We start from the raw sequence: 22415 nt of genomic DNA, 5'->3' as shown, positions 1-22415 counted from the left end.
ATTCCTCCCCTTTGACTGACACCAGGGGTCCTTCAGCTGATTAATTCCTATTCACTTACATCAATATTAACAGCCCACACCACACACCAGCATCTGTAGTATACATTATCATCAGGTGTTGGTGTGTGTTTATTTCTCGAGAATTATAAACTTCTTAAAGAGCTCCTCCAATAGCTGTTTCTTCTGTCTTTTTTGCTAGTAGGTACTCAGTTGGAACACATGAACTGGACCAATATAGTTTGGGCCAGATTTTAAAACTCAGTGTTGAGTAGCGGAACAAGCAGAAAGAAGTAGGTCCAAATCTGGGATCTGTCAGTTACCAACTCTTTCAATGTGCAGATCTCGTTTAAACTCTGAGTTTTAGTTTCTTTACCCATTAATAGGCATAATGTCATTTGCTTCACAGATTTATTGTCAGTTTAACTGAGTTAATACTTATTTATAAAGTGTTGAGTACTTATGAAGGTCGCATTTTATGTAATTTGAATTATGTGAGCCTCAAATTGTGGCATATAGATGCATTAACACCTGCTGTACCCATAAAATTTGGAGTGCTACAACGTTGTTCGAATCAGGGTAGTGTTGATTGTTTTTGTGGTCATATGATAACATAACTGTAACTGGTAACTAGAACTGCTTGCTGTTCCCTTTTAGTGACCTATAAACCTTACTATGAATTATGTGCAATAGTGTTTCTTCAAGATATTTAAAAAACATCTTATAATTTAAAGCCTGATTTATATTAATTTCATCCAGATGTTCATAATTGATAAGATGGTATTAGGGCTGATAATAACATCTAAAATTAGGTAATCAAATCAGAAATTAAAGACATTGAATCAGAAAATGCCAAGGTACCACAAAGTCAAAAATGTTAATTTAGGATTTAATACTCATAAATATTAGAGGTAATGCTACAGTTTTTAAGGCATGGAAAACGTACCTTTAAATTTGCAAAATTCAATTTTTATGAAGTGAAGATCATGGANTTAATTTCATCCAGATGTTCATAATTGATAAGATGGTATTAGGGCTGATAATAACATCTAAAATTAGGTAATCAAATCAGAAATTAAAGACATTGAATCAGAAAATGCCAAGGTACCACAAAGTCAAAAATGTTAATTTAGGATTTAATACTCATAAATATTAGAGGTAATGCTACAGTTTTTAAGGCATGGAAAATATACCTTTAAATTTGCAAAATTCAATTTTTATGAAGTGAAGATCATGGAGAAATTTGAAAAAATATGGTATGAATGCAAAATTGATGCTACCCGTATATGCCTCAAAGCCATCTTTTTTTTTTTTTTTTTTTTTGCTTTTTAGGTCAAAAATAGTTCCTTGTGTTTGAAACAGATGAAAAAAAAAACTTTGTACAACATATTTTTATTAAGTACTAAATACATGTACAAAAGCAAAAAACACAGTTTGCTTTTTGAAAATTGAAAAGCTCCAAGAAAATATTACTCTTACTTTTATATTTATCACTATGAAGGAATTAGTTTTAAATTGAACAAGCATTGATTTTATGCCAGCAATATAACCTTTTCATTCCTGAGCAGTTCCTAGAACACAGTAAACATTTAGTGCAGCATTTGTAGTGTAACTATTCTTAGATTCCAGGGGCAAAACTATTGTACTGAGTTACTGATCTTGCTCTAAGTCAAAACTCAAGTCCCCTATGAGAAGCTTTTGAACTTCATAACTAGATATGAATAGTGTCCTTTCTCTGGAACCTTTTTGTATGCTTGTGTCATATTCAAGCCCCCTCCTGTTCCTTTTACTACTGCTCCATGGTAGCCATAGCCCAGTGGCCAGAGCAGCTTGCCAGATGCTAAGACATCCCACTCCCAGCAGTCAATTCTTTTCCCTGCCACATCTATCAGTTCTCTTGTGGGACACAGGAAGACATGTGTGGTCAGCTCCCCTAGGGTCTCTTGGTTCAGTTCTTTTCTGGAAGAGATAATTGCTTGGGGCTGCACATAAAACTTCTCACCCTTGCTTGAAAATTAGGTGCCAACGTGTAGTTGTAATCTTGTGAAATCGTTTTGAAACAATAGTCTCACTGTTCTGCTGTCAGATATTAAAAGATATAGCATTCTATGATGCTATTTTTAATCATTTAAGTATTTTTGTCTTTTAATAAAGGTGCAGTGTTTAATAACTAAAGAGACATGATGTCCTATTCAAGTCTCTTATTCTATATGACAGGATATGTAACACATTTGCATGTTCTTTATGGCTGTAATTTGTACTGCATGTTACTTAATGATCTATATGAAAAGAGCATGGCTAAAATCTTGCAGAATGTATTTCTCAAAGAAGCAAGCACTCATTATTTAGGATTTATTAATTCAACTAAACCACAGAGAGAATGTCTAAAAATTGATGTCAGAGGGCTGACAGTTTTTGAGTAGCAAGTCTCCTCATTTGCAAAATATTTTGTCATCTTTGAAATTGTCAAAACCTCTAGCTAAGAGTATACCACAATATAAGGGAATGCGGTGAGTTATTTCGTTTAATGTATAGATGAAGTGAAAATTAGTTACAGAACAAGATAGGGTGTCATGTATTTTTCAAGTTCTATTAATATATATGTGCATAAATTCCCAAACAGTCAAATACCACTACTTACATTTCTTTTTTAAAAAATATATTGCTAAATTTATTTTAACACATTATCATCATAAGCCTCAAAGTTTCTTCCTTAAAAATATGCTACCCATCTGCTTCGATGTTTCAAAAGAGGAATTGCTTCTGTATGTATAGATATAATTTTTCTATCTCAGGAAAGGTTTGCTTAAGTATATCAAAGTGGAAAGATGCAGTAATCCTTCAAAATTTTGAGTTAAAACAAATTTTTCCTGGAATGTCTGAATGTATGAGTAATGGCCCAATAACTGCTTCAACCAACCTTACTTCTCTAGATTCACTGAATTCTAAACTGATTGGTAAGTAACCCCATCTGGGTATTACTCATAAAGTGAATTCCCTGTCCAGAATTACCACTTGACTGTACCTTAAGTTGGTTGCACAGGGTTGAGTCCACAATAGGGGAGTTCATTTGACTGCTAGCCTGCAATTATTTTTTTCCTAACACCAGATGGCGCTCATATATTTTTAATCAGCTTTGATCTTTTTTTAAAATTTACCCCTCATCTCTCCTTTCCAGAAAGATTTTGCTAAAAATATTAAAGCTCATATATGTTTTTATCTCATGTAATATTTAATTGAAGTCTTTCACATATTGATTAAAATTCAGCCCATTTTTTCTCTTGGTTTCATTGGGCAATATTGTTTAATAATATTGAATATAGGCAGGGATGATGGATAGGGTATCTGCATTAGTGACCGGAATGAACTGTCCATACAGTCACTGTCTAATCACCTAAAAATGCAATTCATTTAGAAACTGCTCTAATTATTAAATCAATTTTAGCCAGAATCTGGTTCGTCTGCTCTAATTATTAAATCAATTTTAGCCAGAATCTGGTTCGTCTGTCTTGTTAGTATAAAGAGAAACACACTGGTAGCTAGGAATCACATTTATCCATCAGTCATAAGAGAGCCCTGTCTTTGTGCGCGTGAGTTCCATGCGAAGCCCCCTAGGTNCTCATATATGTTTTTATCTCATGTAATATTTAATTGAAGTCTTTCACATATTGATTAAAATTCAGCCCATTTTTTCTCTTGGTTTCATTGGGCAATATTGTTTAATAATATTGAATATAGGCAGGGATGATGGATAGGGTATCTGCATTAGTGACCGGAATGAACTGTCCATACAGTCACTGTCTAATCACCTAAAAATGCAATTCATTTAGAAACTGCTCTAATTATTAAATCAATTTTAGCCAGAAACTGGTTCGTCTGTCTTGTTAGTATAAAGAGAAACACACTGGTAGCTAGGAATCACATTTATCTATCAGTCATAAGAGAGCCCTGTCTTTGTGCACGTGAGTTCCATGCGAAGCCCCCTAGGTGCCTAAACTCAGTCCTCTTACAAATACTCTCTTGCTCTCCCTCATTCTCATTTTCAGATCCGTGTCACTTTTTTCTTTTTAAATCATCAAATAGTTAATAGCATAAAATTAGGCCCCTTATTAGAGGGAGAGTAACCATTGCTGCTTTGGTTTTTCTTCCTCTTTCTCCTTCCATCTTAATTTGTTTCTTATTTGTGTTGTTGACCGTGTTGACCATGTCCCCATCCCCCCAGCCTTTGTCCGGCTCTCCCTTTCCTCCGGCCATCACCACACTATTGTCTGTGCTCATTTCTCTTCAGTTAGAAGACAGGTGGCCTATTATTCAACGTTAAGAATCTGCTGTATACGCTGTGGCTTTATTTTAATATAACCTTAGCCTGTGGGTTTTAAGCACTTATAATGGCCTCCTCTTTGCTGGGAATTACAGTTTATCAACCGCCTCTGAGACTTCACTAAGTTTAACAGGAGTTCCCCACCACCCATAGGAAGAGAGAAACCAATGCCTCTACATTGCGTGTTATAGACAACTGACAAAATTTGAAACTGAAGAAAACTTGCTTACTTTTAGCAATTTTGATTTCTTATCTCTTTTAGTGGAAAGTGTTGAGGAAAATGTAAAATTACGAAATAAATTTACAGAAAGCAGGCAATAATCACATCCGTGACAATCAGGTTGAATCTGAGAGGGAAGAAATAGCTGTGAGTGTTTAAAACCCTACTGCATTTCCCTTTGCTAAAATGCAAACTGCTCCACTCATGATAACAAGCATCTTATTTGGCTCAAGATACTTCATTTAGAAACTCTCGTTATTTTTCCTGTTAATAGTTGAGAGGGTTATTGACCATGATACATTGATTGAGTTTTTTATGCTAATGGTAGGAGATAGAATGAGATAATGGGCTTAGCACCCTAGGGTCCTAGAGAATTTTGATCCTGTCTTTTCCAGAAGGGTCTACATTACCTTTTGATAACATTCCCACATAAACCACCAAAGAGTGTTTTTGGAACAGTTTCTGTCTTGGCAGTTCGTTTCTGATACCTAGGAACTTTCATCAGAATCAGGCTTTTAAAAAAATTATGAACAGTAGAATGACAACAAACATACAACTATCAACAAGCGAACCTAAAAACAAAAACAAACTAAACAAACAGCTAGAACAGGAATGAAATCACAGACATGGAGATCATATGGAGGGTTATCAGTGGGAGGGGGCAGAGGGACGATGGGGAAAAGGCACAGGGAATAAGAAGCATAACTGGCAAGCACAAAATAGCCAGGGGGAGGTTAAGAATAGTATGGGAAATGGAGAACCCAAAGACCTTATATGCAGGACCCATGGACATGAACTGAGGGGGAACGCTTGTGGGAAGGGGGATGCAGAGTGAAGGGGAATAAAGGGGAGAAAAAAGAATGGGACAACTGTAATAGCATAATCAGTAAAATATACCCCCCCAAATTAAAAGCTTGTTGGAAGTTTAGCAAGGTTAGGGATACATGTCAGAGAGGGCATTGTGAACCATTTTTTTAACCGTCATAATTTAGGCCTTCACATTGGCCAGTCCTCCACTGATTTAAGGAACTGGTTCTCTTCTAATTCTAGATAGATTTTCCAGAGAGCAGAGAGTTAAAAATTTTTTTCAATTGCAGTTTATAGTCAACATTATTTTATGTTAGTTTCTGGTATATGGCATAGTGGTCAGGCAATCATACACTTTATAAAGTTCCTCCTGATATTTCCAGGACCCAACTGACCTCATACGTAGTTACTACAATATTATTGGCTATGTTCCCTATGCTGAACTTTACATCCCTGTGATTATTTTGTATCTACCCAGCTGTTCTACTCAATCTCTTTACCTTTTCTACCCAGCCCTCCAACCCTCCCTTCTGGCAACCATTTCTGGTCTCTGTATCTATGAGTCTGTTTCTGTATTGTTTATTTTGCTCTTTGGAATCTACATATAGGTCAAATCATATGGTATTTGTCTTTCTCTGACTGACTTATTTCACGTAGCATGATACCCTCTAGGTCCAGCAATGATTTTGACAAATGGTAAAATTTTGTTCTTTTTTCTAGCCAAGTATTATTCCATTATATACGTGCACCACTGCTTTTTTATCCACCTGTCTGTTGATGTGCCCTGGGGTTGTTTCCATAGCTTGACTATTTTAAACAACACTGCAGTGAACATAGAGGTGCACACAGTCTTTCAAATTGGTGTTTTGAATTTCTTTGGACATGTACCCAGAAGTGGAATTGCTGGATCATAAGGTAGTTTCATTTTTAATTTTTTTGAAGAACCTCCATTCTGTTTTCCACAGAGGTTTTTCAGTGATCATGGAGTCCTAGAAGATTATCCAGCCCAACCTTTCCCAAAAAAGAAATAGTGGTCATGTCTGGGTAAAGGATTTTTTCTAAATTTATGGCAGAACCTGCATTCAGGATAAGGCCGGGTGCCCTGTGGAGCTCCATTACCATATCATCACATTTAGATTCTTGAAAAGAAATGGCACATTCTATGTACACTGAATCCAGTCAGAAATTGGTATCTGGGTTATGGTGTCTGATGGTGACTATTATAATGCTTTTGTATAGTCTGGGAATAAATACTTTATTTTGGTCACTATTACTACTCTATAATAGTACATAATACTGCAGTAGCTATAAAATATATGTAAGTAAATATGTTATCTTATAAGTGAATTTTTAATCAAAATAGATCTATTGAGGTTGAACCAAGAATGTACCAGCTGACAAAGTAAGCTTGAATCTTTCTAAATCTCTCAAAGAATATGGTTTTGTAGTTGAAGATCTCCTTAGTCCTGACAACCTATTTTTCTAGTATATTATCACTTACCGGTTATAGTATCTTGATACAAGCATAGTTTAATTTTTCTGCATCTTAGTTTCTTTATCTATTAAATAGCAATAATAGTACCTACTGAGAGTAGATGCCTCTTATTTGCATACACAGTATCCTTTTATTCATTCCGATGCTATCATATATATATGACAAATATGTATGACACGAATATGATAAATACACAAAAACATGTATATGTATATCTTCAGGTATGTGATTTGGGTAAAGCGGACTCTGTTTTCAGTCGTGGCTGCATCAGGCTACTTTACACCAATCAGTCCACACAGGTGATAGGAGGGTTCATGGTTGTATTTGAGCCAATGACACCTGAGCAGACAATGTCTGGGGCATCTGGAAAGACATTTCTTTCTTTCTCCTTTTTTCCCCCTTAGCAGTTGTTAAACGTGATATTCACTGGTTCTCCAGATGGTGGGGTTGAAGATGAGTCACCTGGGCAGAAGGTCTAAGAAGGCCACAGGGGGGTTCGTTAAGCTGCGTAGAATCAGTGTGTGAATGGAAACAGCACGTGGCAAAGTGAGAGAACCACAGAAATTACACTGGGAGTCCCGATGAGTCTCCAGGTCAAAACTGAACTTTTGTTTACATAAACTCATTATTTATCTAAAAGTAAGAATAGTATGGAAATGTAAAAGCCAAAGAGCTTATATGTATGACCCATCGACATGAACTATGGGGTGAAGGATGTGGGTGGGAGAGGGTGGGCAGGGCAGAGGGGAATAAAGGGGGGGATGGGAAAACTGTAATAGCATAGTCAATAAAATATATTTTAAAAAAACATATAACATTTAAATTGTTGCTGCTTATAATGTCTAAACTAATAGGATTATTTTAAAGAGTAAAGATAAATTCACCAAGCCTAATATGAAATAAGCACTTTATATATGGGAGCTATAATTCCTTTTGTGGTAGAATCCCTCTGTAATTTTAATGTCAAAGAAAAAAATAACAAGATATAGTCTCATTAATCTATCAAGTGTCTAGGTAATATCATTTGAGGGGCACATACTTTCAACAACAGTTTATTTGAGCCCACATAAAATAAGCTAGAAAGCGTGACCTCATTTTTCCATTGAGTTCGAGAACACAGTCCAGAAAATATGTTGAGTGAAATATTAAGAAATAGTTTATGTAACTGAGAAGTGAGGAAAGTATATAGTTTTTGCTGTATACATTTAAATCAGGATAAATTTTAACCAACAGGTTGAGAAAAATGACCCTATTATTAATTAAATTGGTAGCAGCCTCTGTTGAATTCCCTAATACTTCCCTATCAAAATAATATTCAAAGTACTCACACTTTTAACACCCCAAAATGTGTTATCAGCATTCTCAGGTAATCACGTAATTTGAAAGTCAAACCTCTAACTCATATGTTAACATGCTCATCACTCACATGTCTATCAGTCATTCTCTGCCTTTGATCTTTATATAATCTTCATGAAGCAGGTGTAAATGTAAAGTGATAGCTTCTTTTTATTAAATTGAATTTCTAAGCAGGCTTCACATTTAAAAGTGTATATGCATTAGATTTGCATGATTTCATGACATTCAAATAATTAGTTGGTTTAGATAAGTCAGTGAGAAAGCATGGAGAAACTATTGGCTCTTCCTCAGTTGGTTCAAACAAGTGGTTGATGAAAGTAAAAAATAATACTTGATAAAAATATATAATTTTCTATGTTTTGTATAGAAAAGATCTCTGAGTATTCATTAAATTTTTAGCTATTAGAGTCAGAAGTTCCATTTCAGCCCTATTGAATGTTTTTATATAACAATTATAGGTCTGTCTCATCACAGCAAATTAATATTGTCTGCCTGTTGAATAGGCAGTTAATTTTAAAAAATGAAATTATCCAATACAAGCACTAGAATTAGAAAGAAGTTCAGGGATGTCTTAGAAGTTCAGGGATGTCTCCCTACGATTTGTTGAGCTGTGCTATGATGGTCTGTTTTAGAGTATAGAGTTCCCATAAAGGAACCTACAATTGAATGTATAAAGCTACTGTAGCTTTTAGGAATTTTCTAAGATTGTAAAGCTATACACTAAAAATAGTGGAGCTTGAACTTTATGCTTCTTAACCTCAAGTTTTAATCTACTACTGTTTCCTTCTCATTGATGACTATTTCTATTTTTTTATTATTACCCAAAGACATTTTTTTCACTGTGTTTATAGAGAGTACAAGGAAGAGAGAGGAACATCGACGTGAAAGAGAAACATTGATCAGTTACTGCCCATATGCATTTGGGCTGGGGAACATACTCACAACTTAGGTATGTGCCCTGACTGGAAATCGAACCCACAACCCTTTTGGTTATGGGACAACATATCGACCACCTGAACCACACCATCCAGAGCCTTTGATGAGTATTTTAAAAGCTACATTTAGCTTTAACATAACTGTTAAGGGTTCAATTGCATCTTCCTAAAACCTGTATGTTGCAGTCCTAACCTCTAGTACCTTAGAATGCAGCCCTGCCATTCATTCAAGAGGTACTTTGATAAGATAGAAGTAGGTTGGGCTCCTAATCCAGTATGACTGGAATCCTCATAACAAGAAGACACTTGAATATCTGGACAGACACACATAGAGAAAAGATGTTGAAACACATTTACAAGAAGAAGACAGCCATCTATAAGCCAAGGAGGGTTCCTCACAGAACTCAGAAGTTATCAACTCTGCTGACACTTCAGTTTTCAAGCTTCTAGGCTCCAGGACTGTGAGACAATGAAGTTCTGTTGTTCAAGGTGCCTAATATGGGGTACTTTGTTAAGGCAGCACTGGAAAACTAATAAAGCCACCAAAGAGGAAGGCTTCAAGGAGAAAGTCAATCAGAAATTGACTCCTCACTCCTGGAAGAACAGTGATGTAAGGATGACGATGGTTTCCATCTTGTACTTCCCAGAAAGGGAATAAAAATGAAATGGTGCAAATAATAAAGTTTACTTCAAAAGCATTTATTTCTTCAATCCCCAGTGATATATTTCTAGGGATTCTTTTTCAATATACACACGATGGGCAAATACATGTAATGTTTCAAGCTCTTTGGAGGAGTAAGGCCAGATGACTATAACTACAGTCTATCACAGTTAGTGGCTCTGATTAGAAGTTAATACAGTTCTGGGTGATTCAGATTGCTTTACCACAGGAATTGTGTCATTTTTCCCTTCCAACCTTATCTTTATTTTTAACTGCACTGTACAAGGAAGTCAAAATGCCTTTTTACAACTAGATGTACTGTGAAGGAAAGAATTAACAATAGATAGCCATGAGTGGGAAGCAAAGTTAGAGAGTAACCGTGCAGTCCAGTGAGAGAGGGAAGAGTGGGAAAGGGTGACTGTAGGAATAACTTTGTGGATGCCGAGCCCAGAAACTTGAGGAGAGGCCTGGGGGCAAGGCTCTCTGCTGAGGTTAAGACTTTCTGACCCAGTCAGAGTAAACAGATGACTGTCTTGGGGACTCATTGCCCTCCTCAATGACTAGAGTTGGAGAATTGCCTCAGGGCTTTCTTCTAGGGGTTGTCAGCGAGTGATTACTTGGACCTTACACTTCTACACATTTTTCTTCTATTTTAGTGAAATATGGAGACAGCACAAATAAGTTTCCGAAATGTGAACATATCCTCCAAGTAGGCAGGTGGCAAAGGTTAAAACTGGTGGTCTTTAGAGCCTTCCTATTTTGAGTTTTCAGTTACCTTTGCTCACCTTTGTTTTAACAGTTTCTAAACCTCGCCTCAGATACTGAGCCTTTTCTCTGACACATGCTCCCATTTTCTGTGAGTGAACATTTGAGCAAATGCATACTTTGTTCCTGTACTAACACTGTAACTTTTATACTAAACATAGGATTTACTGAGCCTCTGTAAAATGCTCACGGTGATAATATTATCCTGATTCATAGGCAAGGTCACTGAGACCCAGAAAAATAGTTATTTGGCAACAGTGACATTTGGTCCAGTTTCTGAACTTCCTGTTAGACACTGCTTAGCCTTCAGTTGTCAGTAAAAGCCGGCAAAATTGGGGAAAAAGAAGATTGACATAGTTTGTCTTCAAAAACGCCATTTTCCTCCTTTTTGAATTCCTGTTCAACTTTCCTTCTTTGAGAGTATTATCTTGTTCTCAGTTGGTGACATGCCAATCACTCCTGAGCTTCTGCTATTAAACTTGGTGCTTGCTGACTGGGATTTACTGAAGATGGCACACTACTCAAAGACACTATGTTGGAAAAGACAACTCGATACTGATAGTATTAAAGACCTACTATCGGAATGGCAGGCAATGGGATTGCTACTTTGTTGGAAACACTGCTCAAAAATTCCTCCAACGCACTTTCCATACTACTTGCTTAAAAAGTCATCTTTAAATATTATTCACCACAGATGTCCCATCCACGTTTAAGGGTTCATTTATTTCCCATCATGGTCCTGAACTGGACGTAACAAACCTGACTAGATTGGGAATTTGCCCATACTTTGAGCTTTGTTATTGCTATGATTAAGTTGTGGGCTCAATCCTCAGTTTTCTTTGCCCTCTAGCTGTAGGAGGTATGATTTATATGCTGCCAAGCAGGCCCATATTCAGCTGTTAATTGCTAGTTAATCATTTTCAGTTCTGCAGTATCTCTTTTGAAAGCATTAGTTGTCACTAGCAGCAGTTATTCATTTCCATTATCTTTATTTTTTCAAATGATTGATTTATAAATGTCTAGTATATTTTCTTCAACAAGCGTACCTTCTAGTTCACTAGCACCTAGTTTTCAGCCATCTTGTGCCTGCAGCCAACTTTGCCCACAGGCTCTGACAGAGTATATCTGGCCAGCTATAGTGTGGCCCCCGAAGATCCCTGTCTCCATTATTCACATGTGTATAACCCCCTCCCCTTGAGCTGGAATGGTCTTACTTTCTCTAACGGATTATAGAAAGATAATCGGATGTCACTTCCATGATTCAGTTACAGAAGACTGGCTTTTGTTTTGCTGGCATCCTCTCCTGACTTCTTTTTTGCTTGCTCTGATGCCAGTGTGTTTCATAGGAGTATCCTCTGAAGAGGCTGCCATGGCAGAGAAGTGGGCATCAGTCCCAGCCAACAATTTATGAGGAACTGAGACCTTAGTCCTATAGACCGTGGGGAACTAAATCCTGCCACTGACCAGTAGGAGTGAGCTAGAACGCAAATCCTTTCCAGTTGAGCCTTGAGATGACTGCAGCCTTGTAAAAGTTTCAGCCATTAAGGACATACACAAACAGTGATATAAAAAATGTCACTAAGTTTTGGAGCAATTTGTTACACAATAACATAAAACTAATATATACCCAGTGATTAATTATTATTGTAGTCAGCCTCCGAGATGGCCCCAAATGATCTGTGACTCCTACTATGTTCTTTTTTTTTATTTTTAAAATTTAATTTTTGTTCAAGTACAGTTTTGTCTTATATTCCCAGCCCTGCCCACCCACCCCCAGTGCTCCCCACCTCCCTCCCATTTCCACCCTCCACCTTAGTTATTGTCCATGTGTCCTTTATACTTGTTCCTGTGAATCCTTCCCCTTTTCCCCTGAAATTCCCTCCCCTCTCCCCTCTGGTCCCTGTCAGCCTGTTCTGTATTTCAGTGTCTTTGGTCATATTTTGCTTGGTTGTTTGTTTTATTGTTTAGGTTTCTGTTAAAGGTGAGATCATATGGTATTTGCCTTTCACTGCCTGACTTATTTCACTCAGCATAATGCTTTCCAGTTCCATCCATGATGTTGCAAAGGGTAAGAGCTCCTTCTTTCTTTCTGCTATGTTCTTAAACCCTTGTGTAGTCTTCAGTATTGTACCTGAATTGCTCTCTGAGTCCCATGATATATGGCAGAAAATTTTCCGTGTTGAGTCTGAGATTAGATTCTTAAGAGTATGGCTTTGGCCTTGTGCTAGCATTCATTCCCTTTCTCTCTCTCTCAATCATTTGTTCTTGTGGGAAGCCAGGTGTCATTTCATGGAACACCTCTATGGAGATGATCATGTAGTGAGAAAATGAGTTGTCGACCCAATGAGGAACTAAAGCCTGCTTACAACCACATGAGAAATCTTAAAAGAGGATCTTTCAGTTTCAGTGCACCCTTGAGAGGAATGGAATTCCATCCAATGGCTAGACTACAACCTCAAAAGAGACCCTAGTCTAGTGCCACAGAGCTGAGATGCTTCTGGATGCCTAAAGCTCAGAATTTCTCTGAGATGATGAATGTTTGTTTCATTGAGATGATAAACTGCCAGGTTTTGAGGCAATCTGTCATGCAGCAATTGATAACTTAAAGTGATCCGTAATACAATTTTAATGTCTGCTTATTTTGGCCACTCCTAAACTGGGCTTTTCATGAAGATTAGAGTTCAGTAATGTTATTGGATAATACTATCAAGATATCTATTTGTGGAGAGAAGCAAAAGAAACAATGGAAAATGGAAAAATTTGTTCTGTAGTGCAATCATAAGAAAGCTTCAGACGAATTAGTAGGGCACTCAAACTGGAGGAGCAGCAATTTGAGCGGGGGTTCATGCCTTTGTGCACCTGGAGGGAGGCTATCCAGGAGGTAGGCTGCATAGTGAAGGGTATATGAATCTTGAGTAAAATAGCTCTCTTCAGCTGAGCAAACTCCCAGAGAAGATTAACTGCTGAGATCTATCAACCACCAAATTTCCTGAGACACAGCATGCTACAGCAAATGCTACATTTAACACAGGCATAATTGATCTCATCAAAGGAAAATACTGTAATAGTCACATAAAGCAAAACTTAAGTAATAAAATGAAGTAAAATTCAGTGCAACTTTTCTGAACTAGGAAACATGGAGCTACATTTTAAAGGGTAAAAATAGGAAAATTAATTCAGGATGTTAAAATCAAAGAAAGAGGCCAGTAATTTAAAAACATAGTGGGATTTTACTTAATCATTTCTCTCTATATAAATTTGCATATCTTATTAAAATTTTAGTTACATAGGGACATATAATTTTTAAGTACCATATTTTTCTGACCATAAGATGCATGTCGGTTTTAGAGGAGAAAAATAGAAAAAAAATTGAAGCAAAAAATATGGTAAAATATTTAATAACATAAATAACATAATATTTCATCAATGTAAATGTAAACAGAACTCAACACTACCATTAACAACCATTATTCCTCCCAAATTTCAGGGAGAAAACATTCATCTTGTAGTCTGAAAAACATGGTATATTTTAGTGATTATGCTATTAGAGTTATCCCATTTTCTTTCTCCCTTTTATACCCTTCTGACCTGCACCCCTCCCTCCAACACTCACTCCCACCCCTTAGTTTATGTCCATGGACTAAGTACACTTATACATATAAGTTCTTTGGCTTCTCTATTTCATATACTATTCTTTATTTCCTCTGTCTATTTTATGCCTAGTGTGTATGTTTCTTATTCCCTGTACATTTTAACACCCATTATACTCCTCCTCCTCCCTACCGATAACCTTCCAGGAGATTTCTATTTCTGTAATTTTGTTCCTGTTCTAGTTGTTTGCTTAGGTTTTTTTTTTTTTTTTTTAGGTTCAGATGTTGATGGTGGTGAGTTTGTTGTCATTCTACTGTTCAGAGTTTTGGTCTTCTTTTTCTTAGAGAAGTCCCTTTAACATTTCATATAAGGGCTTGGTGATGATGAACTCCTTTAACTTGACCTTATCTGGGAAGCACTTTATCTGCCCTTCCATTCTAAATGATAGCTTTGTTGGATAGAGTAATCTTGGATTAAAGTCCTTACCTTTCATGACTTGGAATACTTCTGTTTGGCCCCTTCTTGCCTGCAAGGTTTCTTTTGGGAAATCAGCTTACAATTTTATGGGCACCCCTTTGTAGGTAACTATCTCCTTTTCTCTTGCTGCTTTTTTTTGAGATTTTATTTATTTGTCTTTTAGAGAGGAAAGGAAGGAGAGAAGGAGAGAAATATCAATGTATGGTTGCTTCTTGTGAGTCCCCTGCTGGGAACTGGCCTGCAACCCAGGCATGTGGCCTGACTGGGAATCGAACTGCGATCGTGTGGTTCACAGGCCCATGCTCAATCCACTGAGCTACACCATCTCTTGCTGCTTTTAAGATTCTCTCCTTATCTTTCATCTTGGGTAATGTAATTATGATGTGTTTGGTGTGTTTCTCCTTGGATCCCACTTCTGGACTCTCTGAGTCCTGGGCTTGCATGTCTATTTCCTTTGTCAGATTGGGGAAATTTTCCTTCATCATTTTTTCAAATAAGTTTTCAATTTCTTGTTCATTCTCTTCTCCTTCTGGCACTCCTGTGATTCAGAGGCTGAAATGTTTAAAGTTGTCCCAGAAGTTCCTAAGCCTCTCCTCCTTTTTTAAAATTCTTGTTTCTTCATTCTGTTCTGGTTGAATGTTTATTTCTTCCTTTTGTTTCAAATCTTTGATTTGAGTCCTGGTTTCCTTCCTTGGTTCCCTGTATATTTTTCTTTATTTCAATTTGTATAGCCCTCATGTCTTCCTTTATTTTGCATATCTGTACTCAATTATTTCTGTGAGCATCCTAGTTACCAGTGTTTTGAACTATGCATCTGATAGGTTCACTGTCTCCTTGACTCTTAGTTCTTTTTCTGGAGTTTTGATCTGTTTTTTCATTTGGGCTGTATTTCTTTGCCCTGGAGCACATTTTATGTTGTAAGAGGCGAAGCCTTAGAATTTTGTCAGTGCAGGGCAACACACATCACTGCACTGTGGTGCTGTATGTGGGGAAGAGATCAGAGAGGGAAAAGTGCCGCTTGCTTGCTCAGCTCTTGCTTTGGTATCAGTCACTTCCCTCACTTCCCACAAGCAGACTGTGTCTTTTCAGGTGCTAATTCTCAAGTGGATGGGCTTGTGTATGTTTTAGGATCCCATGGGCCCCTCCAACAGAGTCTCCTGTGGGACCGGGGGATTTCTTGTCCTGCTGCAACTCCCACAGATTTTTACATTAAGAGGTTTTGAGGTTTTAGTTTCATGAACTGGAACCCTGGGTTGTACAGTCTGTCTTGCTCCCCAGGTGTTCCTCCTGGCTTATCCGCATGCGGACATGGGACATTCTTGTCTCAAGACAGTTGCTACCTTGCCTTTTCAAGCATCCTCTCCACACTTGCTGCCTGTCTCCACCCCTCCTACCAGTCTGGATGAATATTTATTCTTTAACTCAGATTTCCATACACTTCAATTTTCTGGTAGTTCTTGTTTTTTTTTTAATTTTATTTTTTAAATTGGTTAGTATCCTTCCTTTGGTTGTATGAGGAAGTGAAGCATAACTATCTATGTCTCCATCTTGGCCAGAAGCCCCTGACACAACCAGAATATATAATTTTAAAAAAATGACTAGATGAAATAGAACACCCAAATTGAAAAACTCCAAAGAGAGAAAAGTTTCAGGAGAATCCTTTCACTTCAACCAAAGCGTAATATATGAAGAGTGCCATAGAGAAATTAAGGAACAGATAATTCTAATGATTTTTATAGGTTTTAGGTGTACACCACTATAATACATCATCTATATATTGTTCTGTGTTTTCACCACCCCAAGTCACGTCTCCATTCATCATCATCTATCCCCTCATACCCATTCCATACTCTCTTCCACCTCTCCACACCCCCATTTGCCCCAGTAGTCCCATACAGTTGTCTGTATCTGAGAATTTTTTTCTTTTCCCTAATCCCTTCACTTTTTTTTTACCTAGTCCCACAACCCTCTGCCCCTCTGAAGGCTGTCAGTCTGTTCTCTATCTGTGAGTCTGTTAGTATTTTGTTTGTTAGTTTATTTTGTTCATTAGATTGCACATGTGAGTAAAGTCATGTGGTACTTGTCATTCTCTGACTGGTTTATTCCACTCCAGCATAACGCTCTTCAGGTGCATCCATGCTCTCGCAAAGGGTAAGATTTCTCTCTATTTGTACAGCTGAGGAATATTCAGTTCTTTTAAAACTTTCCCAGAGTATCAAAAAAAAAGAAAAATTATTTATTCTTTTTATTACATGAGTCTAAAATCAATATAAAACATGCTTGCACAAAAGTTGGAGCTTCAGTTTACTTAGGAATATTAAAACAAAAATATTACATAAAATATTATTGGTCTCCTAAAATGGATTAAGAACAATATAGTTTTAAACAAATGGGTATTATTTCAGAAATGCAAGGGTAACACAAAATTAGAATATATCTTAATATACTTTAGAATAATGTATCTAAGGAAAAATGTTTAACTATCAAATAAATTGTTGTTAAAAAATTAGTCATTTTGTGAACACAGTAGATAAGATGCTCTGTTTTTACAATTTTTAATACAAATGTACTTTTGTTTTAATCATACCAAAAATTAAACTAACAGTTATTAGAAATTTCTATATATTCTATACAATATTAAGACAATTTTAAAAATATATGGTACTTAATATTCAAAAAAATTTTAACCTTTATTTTTTGTATGTCTTTGGTAATAAAAGACATTATTCATATTCTTATAAGTGATATACCAACAATTAATAAGAAAAATGCGGAGGTCTCATCAAATGTTGGAGCTATTTTTGTCTACAAGACATGTGACCCATGATTTTTATAAGAAAATATTGCAATTTGAAAATTACTGTCAACATTGCCTGGCCATTCTTTTTTCTATTGGATTTGAGGCACGCCCTTTGTCCTAGAGTTGCATGACCCAGTACAGAGGTGGTGTGAAATGTGGAGGAATGCTCACGGGATATTTTTTCTTAACAAGCTCCTCTAACTGAGCTTCGTTTTGAAATCTTCTCTGTCAGCCACATACCCATACACAGAATAACAACTGGAAATAATGTTACAGTGCTGCAGAAATGTTAAAAGAGTCCTTTAAGGTGTTTCATCTGCACTAACCCTTCAAATAGCACACACTTTAACATTTCTTTTTACCAACATGCCTATTTTTAAAATTTATTTTACTGTTCTTCCAGTGATACATATGGGCAAACTTATCCTTTTAGCAATAAACAGTCATGGCAAAGGCTGAAGAAGAAAGTGTGCCATTTCCCCTGGCTCACAGATAGAGAGCAGGCTGGCGGGTCTGGGGTGGGGTGGGGGGCCATGCTGGGGAGTGGAGCGATCAGGCACAAAAGAAAAACAACTCATGGACACAGACTGTGTGGTGCTTGCAGATGGGGGAGGTGGAGGTGGAACGGGATGTAAGGGGGATAAGTGGCAATGGGGAAAATACAATAACAAAATAAAGTAAATAATAAAAAATATGTCACTTTCCAAAGCTATTCTCAATAATATAATGGATTGTATTTCTTTCAGTAGTATCCATTTTATTTGAATGTGTTAGCATATACAAGGATAAGATATTTTATTTGTTATAATACTTTTCCAGTTCCAAAATAAGTGAATTAAAATTTTGATAAGTTTAACTTGAAAATTATTTACAAATTATAGTAAAAATGTGACATATATTTTGTCTTCTTTTATTGAAAAAGCCATAAAACAATGTAGTAACCAAAGAAAAAATCTTCTAAAATTGTGATTGCTTACAGCTTTCCATTCATTCCACTGGAGTTTTGTTAGTAAAATCGAATAGAAAAAACACAGAAATTAAACATTGTTATCAACTTAAAATATATGTAGGAACTTTAATTTTGAATAATGTCTAGAAGTCAAAAATTATCATTGTTACTAGATAAAATAATGGATTCTAGTTCAGTCTGTGTCCTTTTCCCTCAGTCTTTTCTCTGCCTTATCTTTCACTCCTTTTCCATGAACATTCATTTCTAAAATACTTCTTCTACATTTGTGGGCAATACACAAATGTACATATACACGATACAGAAGGTAAGCTTCATGAGGACAAGAAGGGACTTGGTCGGCTTTGCTTACTCCTCCAGCACTGGTGCCTAGAACAGAACATGGCACTTACTAGTATTGAAGACATCCTTGCTGAATGAATGAACAGCAACAACAAAAAACTACCGCAAAGAAATAGCCAATTGCCTTAAACTTTATTTAAAGTATTCCCTCTAATATTAGGAACATTGAATAGCTTTCATAAGATATAATTGATTGTGTACTGGTATTTAATAAAATAATAAACTGGTGCATTTTTATAGTACGTCAAGCTATAATCCTCTGCTGGAGAAAGACATTATGATAAAGGAGGTTTAGTCAGTAATCAAAAACCTTCCAACAAAGCAAAGCCCAGGAACAGATGGCTTCACAGGCAAATTCTACCAAACCTTAAAGAAGAATTAATATCAACCCCTCTCACACTTTCAAAAAATAGGAAAGAGAACAATTCCAAATACTTTCTCTGAGGCAAGTATCACAATGATATCAAGGCCAGATAAAGACTCCACAAGAAAACTATAGGCAAACATGCCTGAAGAACATAGATTCAAAATACCCAATAAAATATTAGGAGACAAAATTTAATAGTACATTAAATCGATACGACCCAGTGGGATTTGTCCCTGGGATGCAAGGGTGTTTTAACCTGTGCAAATCAGATGATCTGATGTGCCATATTAACAGAATAAAGGACCAAAACCATATTATCATTTCAATAGGTACATAGAAAGAATTTAACAAAATTCAACATGACTTTATGATAAAAATTCTCAACAAATTAGGTATAAAAGGAACGTGCCTCAGCACAGTAAATGCCATGTATGTAAAGCTCACACCTAATATCATGCTTGAGGGTAAAAACTAAACCTTTTCCTCTGAGGTTTGAAACCAGGCAAGAATGCTTACTCTTTCTACTTCTATTTAAACGTTTTATTGGAAATCCTAGACAGAGAAACTAATGAAGAAATAGAATTAAACAGCATCTACTCGGAAAGGCAGAAGTAAAATTGTAATTGTTTTGCAGATGACATGTATACAATCCTTAAAGATTTCACTAACAGCTTTGGCTGGTGTAGCTCAGTGGATTGAGTGCGGGCCTGTGAACCAGAGTATAGCGGTTCGATTCCCAGTCAGGGCACGTGCCTGGGTTGCAGGCCAGTTCCCGGCAGGGGACACACTAGAGAGAGGCAACCATACATTGATATTTCTCTCCCTCTCTCCTTCCCTTCCCCTCTAAAGATAAACAAATAAAATCTTAAAAAAAAAGATTTCACTAACAACTGTTAGAATGAATAAATGAATTTAGCAAGGTTGCAGGATACAAAATCAATGTACAATCAGTTGAATTTTTTTACACCAACAATTTATTTGAAAAGTTAAGTGATTCCATTTAAAATCACATCAAAAATAATAAAATACTTAGAACTACACATAACCAATAGTTGCAGCCTGAAAAGTATAACACACTGATAAAAAGAATTAAAGAAGACACAAATGTATGAAAAAACATCTGTCCTTATGGATTAGAAGGATTAATATTCTTAAAATGTCCATACTACCCAAAATGATCTACACATTAAATGAAAACCCTATCAAAAATCCCAGTGGCATTTTTTTACAGAAATAGTAAACACAATTCTAAAATTTGTATGAAAACATAAAAAATCCCAAAGAATCAAAGCAATTTTAAGAAAGAAGATCAAAACTGTAGGCATCACACTTTCTATCACAAAATATGTTACAAAGCTACAGTAATTAAAACAGTATGAAGTTGGCATAAAAATAGACATGTAGATCAATAGAACAGACTAGAGAAGCCAGAATCAACACGTGCAAATATAATCAATAATTTATGACAAAAGAGACCAAGAATGTACAATGGGAAAAAATTGTCTTATGAATAAATGGTTTTGGGAACACTGGATATTCACATGCAGAAGAATGAAATTAGACCCTATCTCTCATCATAAATAAAAATTCAAGTCAAATAGATTAAAAGCTCAAGACCTGAAATCATAAAAATCTAGAAGAAAAGAGACAAAATACTTGTTGACATTGTTTCTGGCAATGATTTTTTTTGGATACGACACCAAAAGCCCAAGTAACAAAAGTAAAGTGGTGAGACTACCTTGTGCTAAAAGCCTTCTACCCATCACAAAAAAGTCAACAAAGCAGTAAGACAGCCTGCAGAATGGAAGAAAATATTTGCAAATCATATATCTGACAGAGGAATAATGTAAAAATGTATAAGAAACTCATACAATTGAATATAAAAATAGAGGACCTCATTTAAAAATGGACAAAGGAGCTGAATATAGCTTTCTCAAAAAAAGATACAAATATCTAAGAGATATGTTTTAAAAATTCTCAACGTCACTAATCATCAGAGAAATTCAAATGAAAACCACAATGAGGTATCACCTTACACCTGTTAGGATGCCTTTTATTTTTAAAAAATATATGCGATGTCTCACAAAGAGGGTATGGGGAACCCATGTACACAATTGGTGGAATGTAAATTGGTTTAAGCACTACAGAAAACACTATGGAGATTCTTAAAAAAATGGAAAAAATAACTATATGATCCTGTAATTCCACTTTTGAGTATATATGTAAAGGAATTTAAATCAGTATCTTGAAGAGATATCTATACTCTTATGTTCCTTATAGCATTATTCATAATATTTAAGACATGGAATCAGCCTGAGTATCCATTAATGGATGAGTGGATAAAGAAAATGTGTTATGTACATACAATGAAATATTATTTAGCCTTGAAAATAGAAAATTCTGTCATTTGTTACAGTATGGATGGCCCTGGAGGATATGCTAAGTGAATAAACCACATAGAAGGATAACTATGATATGGTGCCATTTATATGAGAAATCTACAATAGTAAAACTCACCCTGGCTGGGTGGTTCAGTTGGTTGGAGCATCATCCTCTGCACCAAAAGGTTGCAGGTTCAATCCCTGGTCAGGGCACATACCTAGATTACAGGTTTGATCCCATGTCCAGGAACAAGGAGAAAAAAACTATGCAGTATTTCTCTCTCTCCCACTGCCCTCACTCCTCTCTCTCCTATTTCCCTCTCTCCCCACCTTTCTCTCTGAATCAATAAACATATCTTTGAGTGAGGATTAAAAAATGATAATAAAATAATAAAACTCGTAGAAACAGAAAATGTAGTGGCAGTTGCCAAGGGCTGGAGGGAGGGAAAATAGGAAGGCTTTATTCAAAGGATACAAAGTCTTCATTATACAAGGTAAGTCCTAGAGATCTAGTGTACAGCATATTCCTGTGGTTAACAACACTGTATGGTATACTAAAATATTTGCTCTGAGGGCGGATCTTGTATCAAGTGTTTTTACCACAATAATAATAAAAAGGTAGGATGAAACTTTTGGAGGTAATGAGTAAACCTGTTGGAGGTTTATAACAGATTATGGTGATCTCTGCACACACATGTATTTAAATTCATTGAGCTGTATACATGAATCATTTATAGCTCTTTGTATGTAAAAAAAGAACAGAAAGTCAGTACACTAGCAAGGAAATAGCATGGGGCTTTGAGGCAAATAGAGCAACATGCAAATCTTTGTTAGCTGTGTGATCATTATTAGCTGTGTGAAGCTTCTTTCTTTTGCAAGAAAGAAAAATTTTACTCATGGTGGTTGTGGTATAACAGTTTGATTGTTATACAT

Source organism: Sturnira hondurensis, unplaced genomic scaffold, assembly GCF_014824575.4.
Source record: "Sturnira hondurensis isolate 20B ecotype Veracruz unplaced genomic scaffold, ASM1482457v3 Scaffold0001812, whole genome shotgun sequence".
Taxonomy (NCBI): Eukaryota; Metazoa; Chordata; class Mammalia; order Chiroptera; family Phyllostomidae; genus Sturnira; species Sturnira hondurensis.
Note: the sequence above shows the minus strand (reverse complement) of the source record.